Source organism: Lissotriton vulgaris, chromosome 8, assembly GCF_964263255.1.
Source record: "Lissotriton vulgaris chromosome 8, aLisVul1.2, whole genome shotgun sequence".
Classification (NCBI taxonomy): domain Eukaryota; kingdom Metazoa; phylum Chordata; class Amphibia; order Caudata; family Salamandridae; genus Lissotriton; species Lissotriton vulgaris.
In genome coordinates this window covers 30,394,679-30,412,054 of record NC_141696.1, presented here as the reverse complement: position 1 = coordinate 30,412,054, position 17,376 = coordinate 30,394,679, and the positions used below count along the sequence as shown (strand labels likewise).

At 47.1% G+C, this 17,376-nt stretch overlaps 1 protein-coding gene across 1 annotated transcript in view; it reads right to left on the bottom strand.

Moving 5' to 3' along the window:
• The window catches only part of LOC147693301 (vomeronasal type-2 receptor 26-like), a 29,654-nt gene extending 22,410 nt beyond the window's left edge, over positions 1-7,244 (bottom strand). Inside the window, exon 1 of the mRNA XM_086935911.1 lies at positions 7,140-7,244. The gene's annotated coding sequence lies outside the window, so the exon portion shown is untranslated. The remainder of the gene's footprint in view (positions 1-7,139) is intronic.
• Between the last annotated feature and the right edge of the window lie 10,132 nt (positions 7,245-17,376).

Sequence of the window (17,376 nt, the reverse complement as noted above, 5' to 3'; positions counted from 1 at the left end):
ATAAGTTGCTTTGGGAACAAGTAGTTCTGTTACAGAAAGAACTACAAGAAACTCATGTGATGCATGTAATGTGTAATGTAATGTATGTATACTTGTAAAGCGCACTGTTACCTCGTTACATGGCGTCCTGGCTCTGTATACCGCTGGGGAACCCGTCCTGGCTTTCCCTGTGAGAGGGAAGCCCCAAGGTGAAGCCAGGCATCCCCGGCGCTGCGAGGGCCATTGTGGAGATTAAGCAAGCTATTGCCCAGAGTTGCAGAGTGGGGTCCATGGTAAGCGTACGCACCTAGGCGAGAATTATCGAGTCCGCGGACATTAACTCAAGACCCTGCCGCATCGGGAATTGAACCCTGGTCCCAGGCCGACCTCTGCTTCAGGGTCTGCCGCTTCTAACCAGTGAGCCACACTTCTCCTTACATACATACACATGACATACACTGAGTCATCAGCGTGATGGCGTTCAAGTTGCAGGGAATTCATTGGCTGATGAGGCCACGAAGGTAGCTGTGCAAACGGCTTCCGTAGCTGCAATAACTTGTTCAAAAACGAAAATAAACAGCGAAATAATGCAAGCTGTAAATGCTTCAGGCAAAGACAGTGATAAAACATTACCAAAAGGCTTTCCCCTCAAATACTCTTATATAACTGATGCAAATAATTTTCCATTTGCTCTAATCCCTGGAGTGGGGGGATAGGGTAATTCCAAACATTGGAACATAGATTAGGACTAATTTTAGCAGCACATGAAGGGCTTGCCTCTGCACACGCAGGTGTTTTCGCCACAGTGTCGTTATTAAAACAGAGATACTGGTGGCCGTGCGCGAGGAAACAGACCAGAAACTATGTTTTGGAATGTGAAATCTGCCAAAAGATGAAAGTCTCTGCAGTGAGACGTCCTGCGCAGACACCCTTGTTAATTTCATATAAACCATTAGCTTGCGTTTACCTGGACCACTACGGTCCCTTTCACAGGGACGGTAACTACAAATGGTTGCAGTGTATTCATGCTCAAGATTCATTTGGATATGGCCTCAGCGCTCGGCTGACGCCCGAAATGTTATAAAAGATTTGCGAGTCTTTATCGGCACATACGCAGTCGGCACGCTACATTCGGACCAGGGTCCTGCGTTTAGCTCTAGGGCTTACAAGGAGGCCATGGCCAGCTTGGGCGTTGTATTGGGGTATTCTAGTCCATTCCAACCTGAGGGAAATTTGGTAGTGGAGAGAAAAAAACAAGACACAAAGCAATCTATAACGGCTAGGGTATTAGGCTCAAGTGACGGGTGGGTCAAACATCTAATAATTGTCCAACGTAGTCTTAACAATCTGCCAAGAAATTCTCTCGGGGGTATCACTTGCTATGAAATGCTTTTTGCTACGAGAATGATCATTCCGGACCTTGATCGTCACACTTCAGTGGTAGAACTAAAACCCTTTGTTTGACTGTTTTGCAGGACTTAAATGAAATAAGAAAAGGCCTAAGCAATGTCTTATTACAGTCAACAACCACTGAAGATAAACCACCAGTCCCAGCAAGGCCTGAGTGGATTCCAAAGATCGGGGATCTGGTCAGAGCAAAGATCGCAGACAAGAAGGAATGTGGGCCTTCTTACAGACAACCAGTACCTGTCCTAGCAGTACACGGATCTATAACACTAGTACTTCCGCCCCTTGCTGGTAAAAAGAGGAACAGGTTTGTGTCCATTGACCTGGTCAAACCACATCATGTGGCCGATCATAAGTAGTAGGCCAAGTGAACTCCAAAGATGTAGCAGATGCCCGAATCTGGCTACTATCTAAGATTTTCAAACTGAAAGACTCATCACCTTTGAAAAATCTGCAGTACTAAAACAAGGAAAAAGTCTATGGAACTTGTACCTCTTGAGACCCAAATAACAGTTTGTAAAGAAAAGCCTGTCTACAATGAAATAGCATCTAACTGTACAAGTATGACATGTGATCAAGTGGTTCCAGCGATTTCAACGAATCCCGAGGCACTACCAACAATTGACAGAACTGCCTCTGGCTATTTCATTAACTTTGATATGTTTTCAAGGATCCCAGTGAACCTGAAACGACGCCAGCTAAAATAACTTTTAAAGAAAAAATTACAGAACTCTTTCGTCAACTTGAAAAAACGTATCTGGTTTCACCATGTGTTGAACGTGGATTAGTTTGAGTGTCCTTTTTTTCTACTTTGGTTGACTCTTGTATTTACCTTGGGAATGCTGATAAATGGAAGATATGTTAAAAAGGACACAGCAAGTAAGAACATCAGCTTACTACTCAAACTACACAAATCATCCCATCGTGAATAAAGAGACTTGTCATCAGTGAACATCACAGCCGTTCCTATACCTGGTGGCATAGCTTTGGACAGAAATGATTATGACATCTTTGGTCCTGCAGAGCTGTTGAAGATTTCACACCAATTCAAGGTTTCCTTGAGTGACTGTTTCAGCTAGTACGTTTTTTGATGATTGGGACTTTGTGACTGTTAAGAATATGATGTCAGACTTAGAATTGTAGGCAAAATTTACAAATCATTAATACTTAAAAGTTTCAGCAGATTATGAACAAAGGTACTGTTATTACCACTATGGTCATCACGCTGTGCACAGATCTGCAAATCCTAGAAATATTTTAACTTACAATCAATGAGAACACTGTCCCACGCCACCAAAGGGTAGCTCAAAAACATTTTATAACAAATTTCCGTACTTTTCAGATTTTAATGTTTCAAATCCAGAATCATTTTACTTTAAAAATGTTAATAGGACAGGAATGAAAAGTATGTTGACAAATACAATACAAATGTATTCTGCAGCCTTTGATGCTCATCTGTCTACATTAGGCTTCGACTTTTGGAAAGACATAATTGAGACAAAAACTATCTGCGGCACAACAGGCTGGCAAGTGCAGGAATTAGAAGCTTTAATTAGAGCCTTCATCATCCCTGAACAAATACTGTTTTTGAATGATACCGTTCAACAGACATCTTGTCTTGGGTTAGCCAAGATAAAAGATTTCAACAAACCGTCAATACCTAAACCATCACCTGATAGTAATACCACTTCAGAGGGGGAGGTAGACATAAATAACATTTTAACACAAAACAGAACAAATCCTGATTGGAAAAAATGGTTAATCTGGACCAGAGACACAAACAACTGTCAAGATAGATTCCTGAATAAGACACAAGGGTTGACATTCAGTGGGCCAGATCCAAGATATGTCCAGAGACAACATCCAGGGACAGTAACATCATACAGTGCAGGGAAACTGTGCCTTGAGTGGCTACACAAATCTACACTAAAGGAAGTAAAACAATCCTTATCTTCACTTAAAGATGGCATTGATCTGAGGGACTTGTTACAAGGACCTACCAAGCCACGGCATAAACGTTTCATATACGCCGGTATCTATGCTGCTTATAATGAAGCTTGGAAAATTGTGCAAGCAGAGACTGCAGAACGTATATGAGAAATTGTTTGTATTAATTTAGTGAAAACTCCGTAGTTGACAATGTGTTAACGACTCTGTCACCCAGAATATATTCTTTGAACTGCATATTATCCTCTGCCATGGACATAGTGGAACAGGACTTGGTCATGATACAACATGGTCAATCACAACTGCGTTCTATAATGCTGTTAGGCTGGACGTTACAAAATCTTCATTCAGGCTATGTGCCATGGCTTCTAACCAACACCACGTCACTGTTTTCTGTATTTAACCTTACAGATAAACAAATCTCTCTGGCACAGAGGGGAGCAGACTATACGGTGCTGAGCATGGAAAAACTGAAAAGATTACCATTAACTGTTTCTGATAAGCCAGCAACAGAATGGATAATACACGTTACAATCACTCTGTGCCGGTTATGATTTTCCATTTTCAGTATTGCTTAAAACTTATACCAGCAGGTCTGTATTAAAGGTTGGGTAAAGAATACTTCAAGACATTCTGGGTTCTACCTTAAACACACAGATGTTGGAGTGGGGGTAAAGAAGTGTGTCTTAGTGGTACAAATTGCGAAAACGCACTAAGCGGTTCTCTCCTATGTCAGGGTATTCATTTACACGGGACCTGTTACGGTTCCGCGAATAACTTATCCTGCCACCTGCAAGGTTCACCAGCTGCGGTGATTGATCCAATTTTTGTGCAAATTTCTAATGGAAGTTATTTAATGTTGAATGATCACAGCTGCTGTGGCATGTTGCCAGGAATAGCCTATCTCGTAACTGTGTCAGCCAGGGTCACTTGCTGTATGCAAGTATTGTTTACTAAAACGAAGACGTTATGGCCTGCACTGAACATCTCTTCTATATGAATTGATACTTTAAGCAGACTGAAAGCCATTCTTTTGCAAAAAACTGTGCCACTGACCTCGTCCAAAGAAACGTATGATCTGCAAGTTGCAAGGACTTCTGCAGAGATACACAGTCTTTTCACAACAAACTGCCCTATACATTTCTCTGAAATGTTAGGTCGTATCTTAAACATGTCTGATACGAGTGGTATTGTATATGTATTTAAGACCGTTTTTTCGGGACTGTTAGCACCATTCGAAGCAGTCCTAGGAATATTTCCAAATTTTGTGCATTTGGTGTTTGGCGGACTGCCTCTTGTTTTGGGACTCGCAGCAGGAATACTATTTTTACTCATTCTGCTCCGATATGGCAAGCCAACTCACAGCTACATCCAATTCACCTTGGAGGATACTCTTCTGGCGTTGAGGTAACGTGAGCGCATAATCCAAATTTTGGGATTAACTTGTTTAAGAGAGCTGAATACCACATGGTTTCTATCATTCAGACCAATCTGGCAAGATTACATTTTACCTGTTCTACAATGCCTGCTACGCGGAGGAGAATGTGTGTTAGACATCTGTCTTAGACTCCCATCAGTCATGCCAACGGAAGTTGATACTTTGTTTGGACCAGTAACGACTCATGCACTGTGTTGTCCCCAGCGGCCACCAATCCTCATGACGGCATTCGTTGAGACCTCGCAGACCCAACATGCTACTGCTGAGGTACAAGAGGGAAGCGGCACACAGGTACCACCTAATCCAAACATTGCTAATGCGACCAGCGCTGACGGCCATGATTCACATCTGTGTACAGTTGGTCTTCTTAACTAGGTAATCCAACTTTCACCTACAATGGTAGACAAATTCTTTACAGACTTAACACTTAATTTAGAAGTTGGCACACAATGTTCTGGGAAGACTTTGAATTCGACCTTCGTTTTTTAAAAACAATTTTTAAAATTTAGTACTCTTTTTCCTACGATTCACATTTTTCCAAATGTGTCCTTTTTTCATTTTTTGGCACACATTAATCTGCTTAAAGTAGAACTATTCGTAGAGAACTAGAATTCTTTGAAAAAACTTCCAAGAGACAATATTTGACCTTGTCCACATTCAAACAGTTTGTACAATCTGCCATGAAATGGTCTTGACCTTTTCATCTGTAATTAGGAGCCATTTCAAAAATGTATTTTCGTAATTCATTTGGTTAGCATTTTCAAATGTCAATTTATATGCTTTGAATGACACATTGCTTTAAAATGCATACAGCACAAATGCTGTTTTCGTGTACAACCAATACCATTGCATTCTTATGTATTTTGGATGGGTTTTTGAACACATCATGTTTATATATATTTAATGTGTTTAGAACTTAGTAATATCGTACATAATAAAATGGAGTGGGTGTTGTGTGGCGTTTTAGGCTCCGATTGAACTTTCCTGATTCATGCCCTTATATAGGTACTATTCAGAACCTAGAGAAATCTTGGATAGATACTTGCCAAAGAAACTAAACCTATGCTACACAATACTTACTTCTTCTGTGTACTAGACTTAGGTTAGGTACATTGGGGTAGGCGTATTTTAGAAGCACCAGTTGAGTATTTTAGTCTATGTATTTATGTATGTTATTTTATATGGCTTAGAAACCATACAATGCTCTTACAGTATTATTTTATAATATTATTCTTGCTGTACGCATTATACTTTGCAGCCTGCATTACGATTGTAGCAGTTCACTTCTCTTGTATGAGAAAGAAGACTGTTCAATAAACCTTTTTATTGAAAACACCCGTCTCTCTATTTCTCTACAAACTCTGCTGAAATAAAGCATGCACGATTGACTGAGTGAAATACGTATCTATTGTTTCCACGACTCTAGAGACATATTTCTTACTCTTGGGAAACAAAAGTGTCATGTTTATGAGGTTGTCAGAAACAAATCCCTTCTTGTGAATTCGAGAACGTTTTGAGTGACCTCTGAGCTTGCTGGCACTCACTATTAAGTTTAATATATTCGATAGAGACCCAGACGACCTTAGTCCTATATCTAAACTATAGGATATATTATTCTAATGCGCAGAGCCTATTGGGAATATAGGAACTACACTACAATCCTTGGACTAGTATGGGTCACCTCATTATTTTGTAACAGTACCTCAAGGGGGCCTTTTCAAACAGAGGTAGGTTGGGTGCACACTGCCTCACATCCCAGCACTCAATTTTCTCAATGCTTCATGGTAAATTCAGTTCATGATAACACTTGCTTCAGTTGGTGTCTTTAATTGCTCACCCTTGTTGGTGCAGCCTATGCAGTGTAACTATGGACAAGTGTTTCTGGATTAATTCCTTCATCAGTATGGAGCAAAAAGTCATTTTTGAGTTGCGAGACATATGCTGCCCAAAGTCTTCTCAGGTCCCTTAACCTGACAAAATCCCTTCCCATCCCTATCAATGACGGCTGCCTTTTAAACACAATTGAAGGTCTTGTTTCCCATATTCCAATTGAATAGGGTTGGCCCTTACTTCTCTTTCAGCACCAAATCTCTCATATTCAACATTGACCCTTGCCTTTCTGGTAGTGAATGCATCAACAGAAGACATGTCCTACCAGATCAAATTTACTCCACCTTTACAACCACACTATTGCTTTTGTAGGTACCAACCTGTTACACATGTAACTAGCACGCACAATTGCTTGCAGAGATGTGTCTTTTTCAAATTCATCTTTCATTTTCTCAAGAAATTTGATACATCAAGGAAATTTATACATGTTTGAATGGTTTTATTGAAAGAATTACATCCTCCAAAACTCACCAGGCACAGAGATTTCTCCCTGAGCACAGGGGACACAGTCAAAGCAGCAGACAGGTTGTCCTTCAATGCCAGCTCTTCTGTACCCAGGAAGGCAATCCTCACTGCAGACAGAGTGTGGGATCTGAAGGATAAAGACAACTGCGTTACTGAAATACGTCACACAATGGGTACATTGCAGGATGAGGAACAGAGAAAGTCATACAAGAAAAGGAGTACATGCATAGTGAAACATTCAGCAATGATGTCACAAAAGGCTTATTTAAAAAAATCACAAGTATGCTTGTGTAATGTCTATTATTGAAAACTCTTGCTAGCTATTAAACCTCTACAATCAGAATTTAAAAATTAGAAGTGAGATTTCAGATGTTGGTGCAACACTGAATGGTGCATTGATCAAGTTAAGCATGTTTTGCTTCTATTTTTTTTTATACAGATTTTATTTGTCATAGATTGCATATATTGCATAGCTCCGGGATCCGGAGTCTGCTGCAAACAGCAATGGAACAACAATAGCATCTTAGACTTTTACATAAAAACAAAAACCATCCCCCGCCCACTCCCCCCGTTTGCGCTGTAGCTGCCACTAGTTTACAATATAATAACTTAAAGAGACATGCCAAGTCCATCGAAACACTCTGTTTTCTTCACCAATGATCCATCTGTTATATCATGGGGAGGGCGGCCCTCTCTGGCGGAGGGTCCAAGTCCAGCCCACGGTAGTCAGCCCACCTCTTCCAGATCTTAAAATGCTTACGGTGGCACCCCCTAGCCATGAATATAGGTTGCTCAAGTCCCATACAAAAGTCCATGCCATTCTTCCAGGCTGCCAAGGGCGGAGCTTGGGGCACCTTCCAATCTTTAGCAATTTCTCTTTTGGCCAGTGTAAGGCCCAGCAATAACAGGTGACGCTTGTACCTATTACCCCCAATCCCGTCCCATGCAACAAAGCCAATTTTGGAGCGCATGGGAGCACGTGAAAACCCTGTTCTAGAATTTATGCAGCACCGAGCACCCCCAGACAGTGTGCAAAAGTGTACCCTCCTCTGTACCGCATCGGAGACAGTCGGTGGAGCCAATCACACCCGCCCTCCATAAACGTTCTCGGGTAAAGTAGGTGCAATGTAAATATTTAAACTGTAAAAGTTGCGGGCAAGTGGAAATTGCTGCCCCCTCGGGCTTGCCAAGGCCTCTGCCCAATCCTCTTCCTCTAAATCCCCCACATCCCTCCCTCATGCGATCCTGAGTCTGTGTAAGTCGGTGGAACAGTGGTGGACCAATGTCTGGTAGATACGTGAGATTTTCTTATCAGATAATTGCCCCATAAACAATTTGGCCTCTAAAGGACTGAACTCAGGAAGTGATCCTAGGTCCGTCAAATATGGCGTCAGTGCATGCCTGAAATGAAAGTATTTATAAAACTGGGAGCGAGGCATCCCAAATTCATCTTGCAGATTCTGAAAGGACTTCAGGGAGCAACCCGACATCACATCTCCTAGGGAGGAGATTCCAATCGCGTACCACCCCTGGAAACCCTGCAGGGCGTCCATGCGGGGCAGATGACCATTTCGCCAGAGAGGGGTCTCTTGGGTAAGCACGTTCCACCACCCAATTCTGCCCAGCATTTGCCTCCAGACATAAAATATCATCTGCGTGGCAGAGGAAAGGCACCTCCGAAGCGAGGCGGAATACAACAGCAACAGCACTGACGCTGAGCCCATTAGGTGCCGCTCGACAGTGTAGGCCGGTTTGCCCCTATCGCCATACCACCACTCGTTGAGAACCAGATGTGGCTAGCCCCCCAGTATAGGAGGATAAACAGAACGTTCGCAACACCACCTGCACGGTCCCCCCCTCCCACAGAAACCCACCCAGCGCTGAGTTGACCTGCTGAAACCAACGGGCGGAATCCGGTGTGGATGATTTTGTAGTTGGTACAGTAGACGAGGAAGCGCCACCATTTTAAAGATGGCCAATCTGCCATATATCGTTAGTGGCATACGGGACAAAGCCTTCCAGTCCTTACTCATACGTTCCCACACCTGGGTAAGGTTGTGATCCCGCAAGACTGCCGCCTCCTCTGACAGATACACTCCCAGGTATTTCATCCCTCGAAACGCCAGCTGAAGGCCCGAAGCCCATGCTCCCACCCGCCGCTGTCCACCTAGGATCCACAGCGTCGACTTACCTGGATTCATATAGAGGCCAGAGGTTTTACCAAAAATCTGCAGAATACGAAGCAGCCGCGGCCCGACCGATCCAGATCAGTGAGAAAGAGCAAAACATCATCAGCATAGAGTGCTATTTTATCAGCAAGGTCCGGTGACCACCGAAAGCCCTTGAGCTAGGCATCTATACGCACCCACGACGCCAGGGGCTCCATGGTGAGTGCGAATAGGTAGGGGGAAAGGTAGGGGGAAAGGGGACAGCCCTGTTGCGTACCCCACTGGACCCGAAAGGATTGAGAGACTGCGCCCCCCCACTCGTACGGACGACGTGAGGTCTGTATACAGCAGCCGTAAGTAAGCCATGAAGCGCGGGCCAACATTGAAGCGTCGCAGCAGGGCGAACAGATATACCCTGCTCAGGGAATCAAAAGCTCTGTCCATGTCCGTCAAAAACAGCACTGCCTGTTCCCCCAAACTCCTCCTAGCCGATATTGCGATGTGAGCGTGCCTAATATTATGTCGAGTCGCTCTCCGAGACATAAACCCACCTGATCAGGGCGGATCAAGTCTGCTATGTGAGATTTGAGCCTATTGGCCAAGGCCTTAGCTAGGACCTTGGCCTCAGTATTGAGTAGAGAGATTGGGCGGTAGAACGTCTCTGGGGGTCTACCCGGCTTCAAGAAGACTACTACCTCCGCATGTCACCAATCTGGGGGGAGCATGCCGTCTTCACATGCCTCCTCCACAACTGGAGGGAGGTGCGGACCCAGCTGTACGTAGAACCGCCTGAAAAATTTGCACGGAAACCCATTGGGGCCAGGAGCCTTACCGGGATTCAGCTCTCCAAGAGCAGTGCCCAATTCGTCGTCGGAGAGGGGCCTATCTAACTGTTCCCGTACTTCGTCCGAGACCGACTGTGGGGGAAGATCATCTATGAACCGCTAGATGACATTGTCCGTCAGGCATTCCTGGGGTGCGTAGAGCTCCTCATAGTATGCCATGAAGCTCTCCGCGATGGCCGGGGGCTCCTATAGAGGCACCCCTTCTGGATATAACATTTGGGGCAGCGGCTGGGCATGGAGTGCCCTAACACAAGCGGTGCAACATCTTGCTGGATTTGTCACCCCACTGGATACACCCGACTATGAGTGGCCAACCAGGCCTGCCATGCTTCCTCAATCAATACCGCGGTATACTGCTGCTGAGCCGAACAAAAGGGGGTGGTGATGGACGGAGCATCTGAATCAATCAAACACTCAAACCCAGTCAAAAGATCTGGGTTTAATCCATCACCGTTCTTTAGCCCACTCTGCCACCCCAGTTCAGACATGGCTATATGCAAATCAGTCTGACCCTGTGCCTCATGGGAACAGTCCAGCCCGAACTGGCAAGCCATGTCTTCCCTGGACTGGAAACGAGTTTCCAAGGACCAGTTTCTGGCATTCCAGCCGTCTTCAGCCCGGCTTGCTTGAATCCAGTGGCAAAGTGAGCAAGGGACTGACGTCTGAGCATACCCTGCCACACTTATGGCGGACAAAAGCGGTACAAAAGGGGGTGGTGATGAACAGAGCATCTGAATCAATCAAACACTCACATCCAGTCAAAAGATCTGGGTTTAATCCATCACCGTTCTTTAGCCCACTCTGCCACCCCAGTTCAGACATGGCTATATGCAAATCAGTCTGACCCTGTGCCTCATGGGAACAGTCCAGCCCGAACTGCCAAGCCATGTCTTCCCTGGATCGGAACCAAACTTCCGAGGACCGGTTTCTGGCATTCCAGCCGTCTTCAGCCCGGCTTTCTTGAATCCAGTGGCAAAGTGAGCAAGGGACTCACGTCTGAGCATACCCTGCCACACTTATGGCGGCCAAAAGCGGTACAAAAGGGGGTGGTGATGGACGGAGCATCTGAATCAATCAAACACTCACACCCAGTCAAAAGATATGGGTTTAATCCACCACCGTTCTTTAGCCCACTCTGCCACCCCAGTTCAGACATGGCTATTTGCAAATCAGTCTTACCCTGTGCCTCATGGGAACAGTCCAGCCCGAACTGCCAAGCCATGTCTTCCCTGGACCGGAAACAAGCTTCCGAGGACCGGTTTCTGGCATTCCAGCCATCTTCAGCCCGGCTTGCTTGAATCCAGTGGCAAAGTGAGCAAGGGACTCACGTCTGAGCATACCCTGCCACACTTATGGTGGCCAAAAGCGGTACAAAAGGGAGTGGTGATGGACAGAGCATCTGAATCGATCAAACACTCACACCCAGTCAAAAGATCTGGGTTTAATCCATCACCGTTCTTTAGCCCACTCTGCACCCCAGTTCGGACATGGCTATATGCAAATCAGTCTGACCCTGTGCCTCATGGGAACAGTCCAGCCGGAACTGCCAAGCCATGTCTTCCCTGGACCGGAAACAAGCTTCCGAGGACCGGTTTCTGGCATTTCAGCCGTCTTCAGCCCGGCTTTCTTGAATCCAGTGGCAAAGTGAGAAAGGGACTCATGTCTGAGCATACCCTGCCACACTTATGGCGGCCAAAAGCGGTACAAAAGGGGGTGGTGATGGACGGAGCATCTGAATCAATCAAACACTCACACCCAGTCAAAAGATCTGGGTTTAATCCACCACCGTTCTTTAGCCCACTCTGCTACCCCAGTTCAGACGTGGCTATATGCAAATCAGTGTGACCCTGTGCCTCATGGGAACAGTCCAGCCCGAACTGCCAAGCCATGTCTTTCCTGGACCGGAAACAAGTTTCCGAGGACCGGTTTCTGGCATTACAGCCATCTTCAGCCCGGCTTTCTTGAATCCAGTGGCAGAGCAGGGGACTCACGTCTGAGCATACCCTGCCACACTTATGGTGGCCAAAAGTGGTACAAAAGGGGGTGGTGATGGACAGAGCATCTGAATCGATCAAACACTCACACCCAGTCAAAAGATCTGGGTTTAATCCATCACCGTTCTTTAGCCCACTCCGCCACCCCAGTTCAGACATGGCTATAAGCAAATCAGTCTGACCCTGTGCCGCATGGGAACAGTCCAGCCCAAACTGCCAAGCCATGTCTTCCTTGGACCGGAAACACGCTTCCGAGGACCGGTTTCTGGCATTCCAGCCGTCTTCAGCCCGGCTTGCTTGAATCCTGTGGCAAAGTGAGCAAGGGACTCACGTCTGAGCATACCCTGCCACACTTATGGCGGCCAAAAGCGGTACAAAAGGGGGTGGTGATGGACGGAGCATCTGAATCAATAGAACACTCACACCCAGTCAAAAGATCTGGGTTTAATCCATCACCGTTCTTTAGCCCACTCTGCCACCCCAGTTCAGACATGGCTATATGCAAATCAGTCTGACCCTGTGCCTCATGGGAACAGTCCAGCTCGAACTGCCAAGCCATGTCTTTCCTGGACCGGAAACAAGTTTCCGAGGACCGGTTTCTGGCATTCCAGCCATCTTCAGCCCGGCTTTCTTGAATCCAGTGGCAGAGCAGGGGACTCACGTCTGAGCATACCCTGCCACATTTATGGCAGCCAAAAGCGGTACAAAAGGGGGTGGTGATGGACGGAGCATCTGAATCAATCAAACACTCACACCCAGTCAAAAGATCTGGGTTTAATCCATCACCGTTCTTTAGCCTACTCTGCCACCCCAGTTCAGACATGGCTATATGCAAGTCAGTCTGACCCTGTGCCTCATGGGAACAGTCCAGCCAGAACTGCCAAGCCATGTCTTCCCTGGACCGGAAACAAGCTTCCGAGGACCGGTTTCTGGCATTCCAGCCGTCTTTAGCCCGGCTTGCTTGAATCCAGTGGCAAAGTGAGCAAGGGACTCATGTCTGAGATACCCTGCCACACTAATGGCTGCCAAAAGTGGTACAAAAGGGGGTGGTGATGGATGAAGCATCTGAATAAATCAAACACTCACACCCAGTCAAAAGATCTGGGTTTAATCCATCACCGTTCTTTAGCCCACTCTGCCACCCCAGTTCAGACATGGCTATATGCAAATCAGTCTGACCCTGTGCCTCATGGGAACAGTCTAGCCTGAACTGCCAAACCATGTCTACCCTGGACGGGAAACAAGCTTCCGAGGACCGGTTTCTGGCATTCCAGCCGTCTTCAGCCCGGCTTGCTTGAATCCAGTGGCAAAGTGAGCAAGGGACTCACATCTGAGCATACCCTGCCACACTAATGGTGGCCAAAAGCGGTACAAAAGGGGTGGTGATGGACGGAGCATCTGAATCAATCAAACACTCACACCCAGTCAAAATATCGGGGTTTATTCCATCACCGTTCTTTAGCCCACTCTGCCAACCCAGTTCAGATATGGCTATATGCAGATCAGTCTGACCCTGTGCCTCATGGGAACAGTCCAGCCCGAACTGCCAAGCCATGTCTTCCCTGGACTGGAAACAAGCTTCTGAGGACCAGTTTCTGGCATTCCAGCCGTCTTCAGCCCGGCTTGCTTGAATCCCGTGGCAAAGTGAGCAAGGGACTCACGTCAGAGCATACTCTGCCACACTTATGGTGGCCAAAATGGGTACAAAAGGGGGTGGTGATGGACGGAGCATCTGAATCAATCAAACACTCACACCCAGTCAAAAGATCTGGGTTTAATTCATCACCGTTCTTTAGCCCACTCTGCCACCCCAGTTCATACATGGCTATATGCAAATCAGTCTGACCCTGTGCCTCATGGGAACAGTCCAGCCCGAACTGACAAGCCATGTCTTCCCTGGACGGGAAACAAGCTTCCGAGGACCGGTTTCTGGCATTCCAGCCATCTTCAGCCAGGCTTTCTCGAATTCAGTGGCAAAGTAAGCAGGGGACTCACGTCTGAGCATACCCTGCTGCACTCATGGCGGCCAAAAGCGGTACAAAAGGGGATGGTGATGGACGGAGCATCTGAATCAATCAAACACTCACACCCAGTCAAAAGATCTAAGTTTAATCCATCACCGTTCTTTAGCCCACTCTGCCACCCCAGTTCAGACATGGCTATATGCAAATCAGTCTGACCCTGTGCCTCATGGGAACAGTCCAGCCCGTACTGCCAAGCCATGTCTTCCCTAGACCGGAAACAAGCTTCCGAGGACCGGTTTCTGGCATTCCAGCCGTCTTCAGCCCGGCTTGCTTGAATATAGTGACAAATTGAGCAAGGGACTTACGTCTGAGCATACCCTGCCACACTAATGGCAGCCAAAAGCGGTACAAAAGGGGGTGGTGATGGACGGAGCATCTGAATCAATCAAACACTCACACCCAGTCAAAAGATCTGGGTTTAATCCATCACCGTTCTTTAGCCCACTCTGCCGCCCTAGTTCAGACATGGCTATATGCAAATCAGTCTGACCCTGTGCCTCATGAGAACAGTCCAGCCCGAACTGCCAAGCCATGTCTTCTCGGGACCGGAAACAAGCTTCCGAGGAGTGGTTTCTGGCATTCAAGCTGTCTTCAGCACGGCTTGCTTGATTCCAGTGGCAAAGTGAGCAAGGGACTCACGTCTAAGCATACCCTGCCACAGGGTATGCTCAGACATGAAGCTTGTTTCCGGTCCAGGGTAGACATGGCTTGGCAGTTCGGGCTGGACTGTTCCCATGAGGCACAGGGTCAGACTGATTTGCATATAGCCATGTCTGAACTGGGGTGGCAGAGTGGGCTAAAGAACGGTGATGGATTAAACCCAGATCTTTTGACTGGGTATAAGTGTTTGATTGATTCAGATGCTCCGTCCATCACCACCCCCTTTTGTACTGCTGCTGAGCCAGCTTGAGCTGTCGTCTGGCAGGTCCCTTGCCCGCCTCCCGACCCCTTCGCTCCAGCCCTTCCAGATCCGCCTCTCATTGCATCAAGTCTCTCTGCCACTTCCTACGGGCCTCTGCATTTCAGGAAATGTCTACGCCCACAATATGGGTTTTATTGCTTCCCAGGGGGTAATTGGGGATTCTTCGGAGACTAAGTTAGAGACTAGGTAGTGATCTATTTCTTTGGTCATGTGCTCCCTGTACTCGTTTTTCAGTAGGTGCCACCCCGACATGCGCCACCGAAATGTCTGCCAGCCCGGGCCTATTCTGAACTTAAGGGCCACTGGCGAATGGTCGGACAAGGCTCTCGGCAGAATAGCCGCCGATAGTATCCTATGTGTCAGCCCCCTGGGGACAAAGATGCAGTCCAATCTGGAGAATGAGTTGTGTACCTCGGAAACGTAGGTGTATTCCCTATGTGGGCCATGCATGTATCTCCAGACATCAGTCCAATCGAGTACCGTGGCTAGGGCATGTAGTTTGGTGGGTGGGCCCCCGCCCCGTCAGTCACCCCACTCTTCCATCTATCACTACCCAGGTCCATCACATCATTCCAGTCCCCCCCATACCACAGAGAGGGTATCCGGCATGTCGCTCCAAAGGGACATAAGTTTCTCCACCAATGTCCACTGTAGCGGTGGTGGAGCATAAACGCTACCCAGGGTCACCCTATCCCCCCCCACCCTGCCCTGTACAATACCATATCTTCCCTGTGTATCTGTCCAGAGTTTTTTGTGTGTATACGAGACCCTACGGTGTATAAGGATTGCAACCCCCCCCCCCTAGAGCCCCTTGTGAATCCTGAGTGGAAGACCTGATAGAACCCAAACCGGTGCAGGCATAGCACCTTCGTGCCGAGCAAATGACTCTCCTGGAGCAGAAGTACATCCACACGCCTCTTTTGGCATGTTGGAGAACTGCCCCCAATTCACCTTGTCCAGCACCCCCCGCATGTTCCAATTAAGTATGCGCTGGGAACCGGGGATTACCCGCCCTCCCCTCTCAGCAGTAGACATGATGGAATGTTTCTATGTAAGCTGCGGGTGTCTCTGTGGCTCAGCATGCATACAATATGGCAGACATATAGCATCAAAACAAGTGCAAACAATCCCCTCAACCCCAGATCCTCCCGCCTATCCCCCCACCCCCAACCCTGTACCTCACTAACATGGAAGCACCTGTTGCGGTCGGATCGTAGCCTAGTCCCCAACGGGGGAACAAGAACCACCCCCTCCAATGGATCCCCAATTGACAACCCACAACTATAGGACTTCACTCCCACCAACCCACTCCTGTTGGGCCAGGCTCCCAGCCCTAAAGAGACTGTCCCACCTAGGCATCCATAATTACTATACATTAAGATCTGTTTGGAAGTCCCATACATCATTTCACTCTCAATTGCTGCTCCGGTGTCGGATTTCGCTGTCGAAGCGCGGAGCCAGAGCGCGAGCTGCGTCCAGACCTCGATCTCCTGTTGCGTCACCGCTGACTCCTGAGGCCCTCGCAGGCCATTCCACTCGAGGAGGAGTCCGATTCTCTACCCGGGGGCGTGCTGACATGAATTTCCACCGTTTCATCCGTCCATTTGAATACTTCCTCTTCGGAATCGAAAAACAGCCTGCAGGACTTGAATATGACTCTCAGCCGCGCCAGGTAAAGCAGGGCATACTGAAGCTTGAGGCCTCGAAGGCAGGCCTTTGCCACAAGAAAGGATAGTTGCTGCTGCTGCACCAAGCGTGTATAGTCCGGGAAGATGAGGATGGTCGCATTGCCACACGTGAGGGAGGCCTTTGCCCTCACCTGTCGCAGGAAAGTTTTTCTTCTTTGATGGGTGAAAAGAGGGGGAGAGACAGAAAGAGGGAGAGAGAAGAGAGAATGAATGAGGGGGGGGAGATTCAGTAAGTGCATGATGCCCCTACTGAACTATGTATTCCCTCAAAAGAGTGAACGGCTGTCCATTTGGACCCTGACGTAGAAGATTAAAATAAGGGATCATATGGGCTGTGATTTAAATGACTCTCCTGCTGACATCAGGATTCACACTGTAACCATTGTTTTACATAAAAGGCTCCACTACAGCGCCTCCTAGACCTTTGAATGTTTAACTTTGAAGCTCTAGAACACCCCTAGGACTGTAACCCTAAATTGTCAACTTCTAAGCCATGAAGTGAAGGCAGAGAATAGCCCAAGGGGAGAGGCTGGTTACTGTAGGGGAGGAAGATTCATTGGAAGACACTACTGACATATACTGAAGGCTCAGGAACTCGAAGAGTCGCCA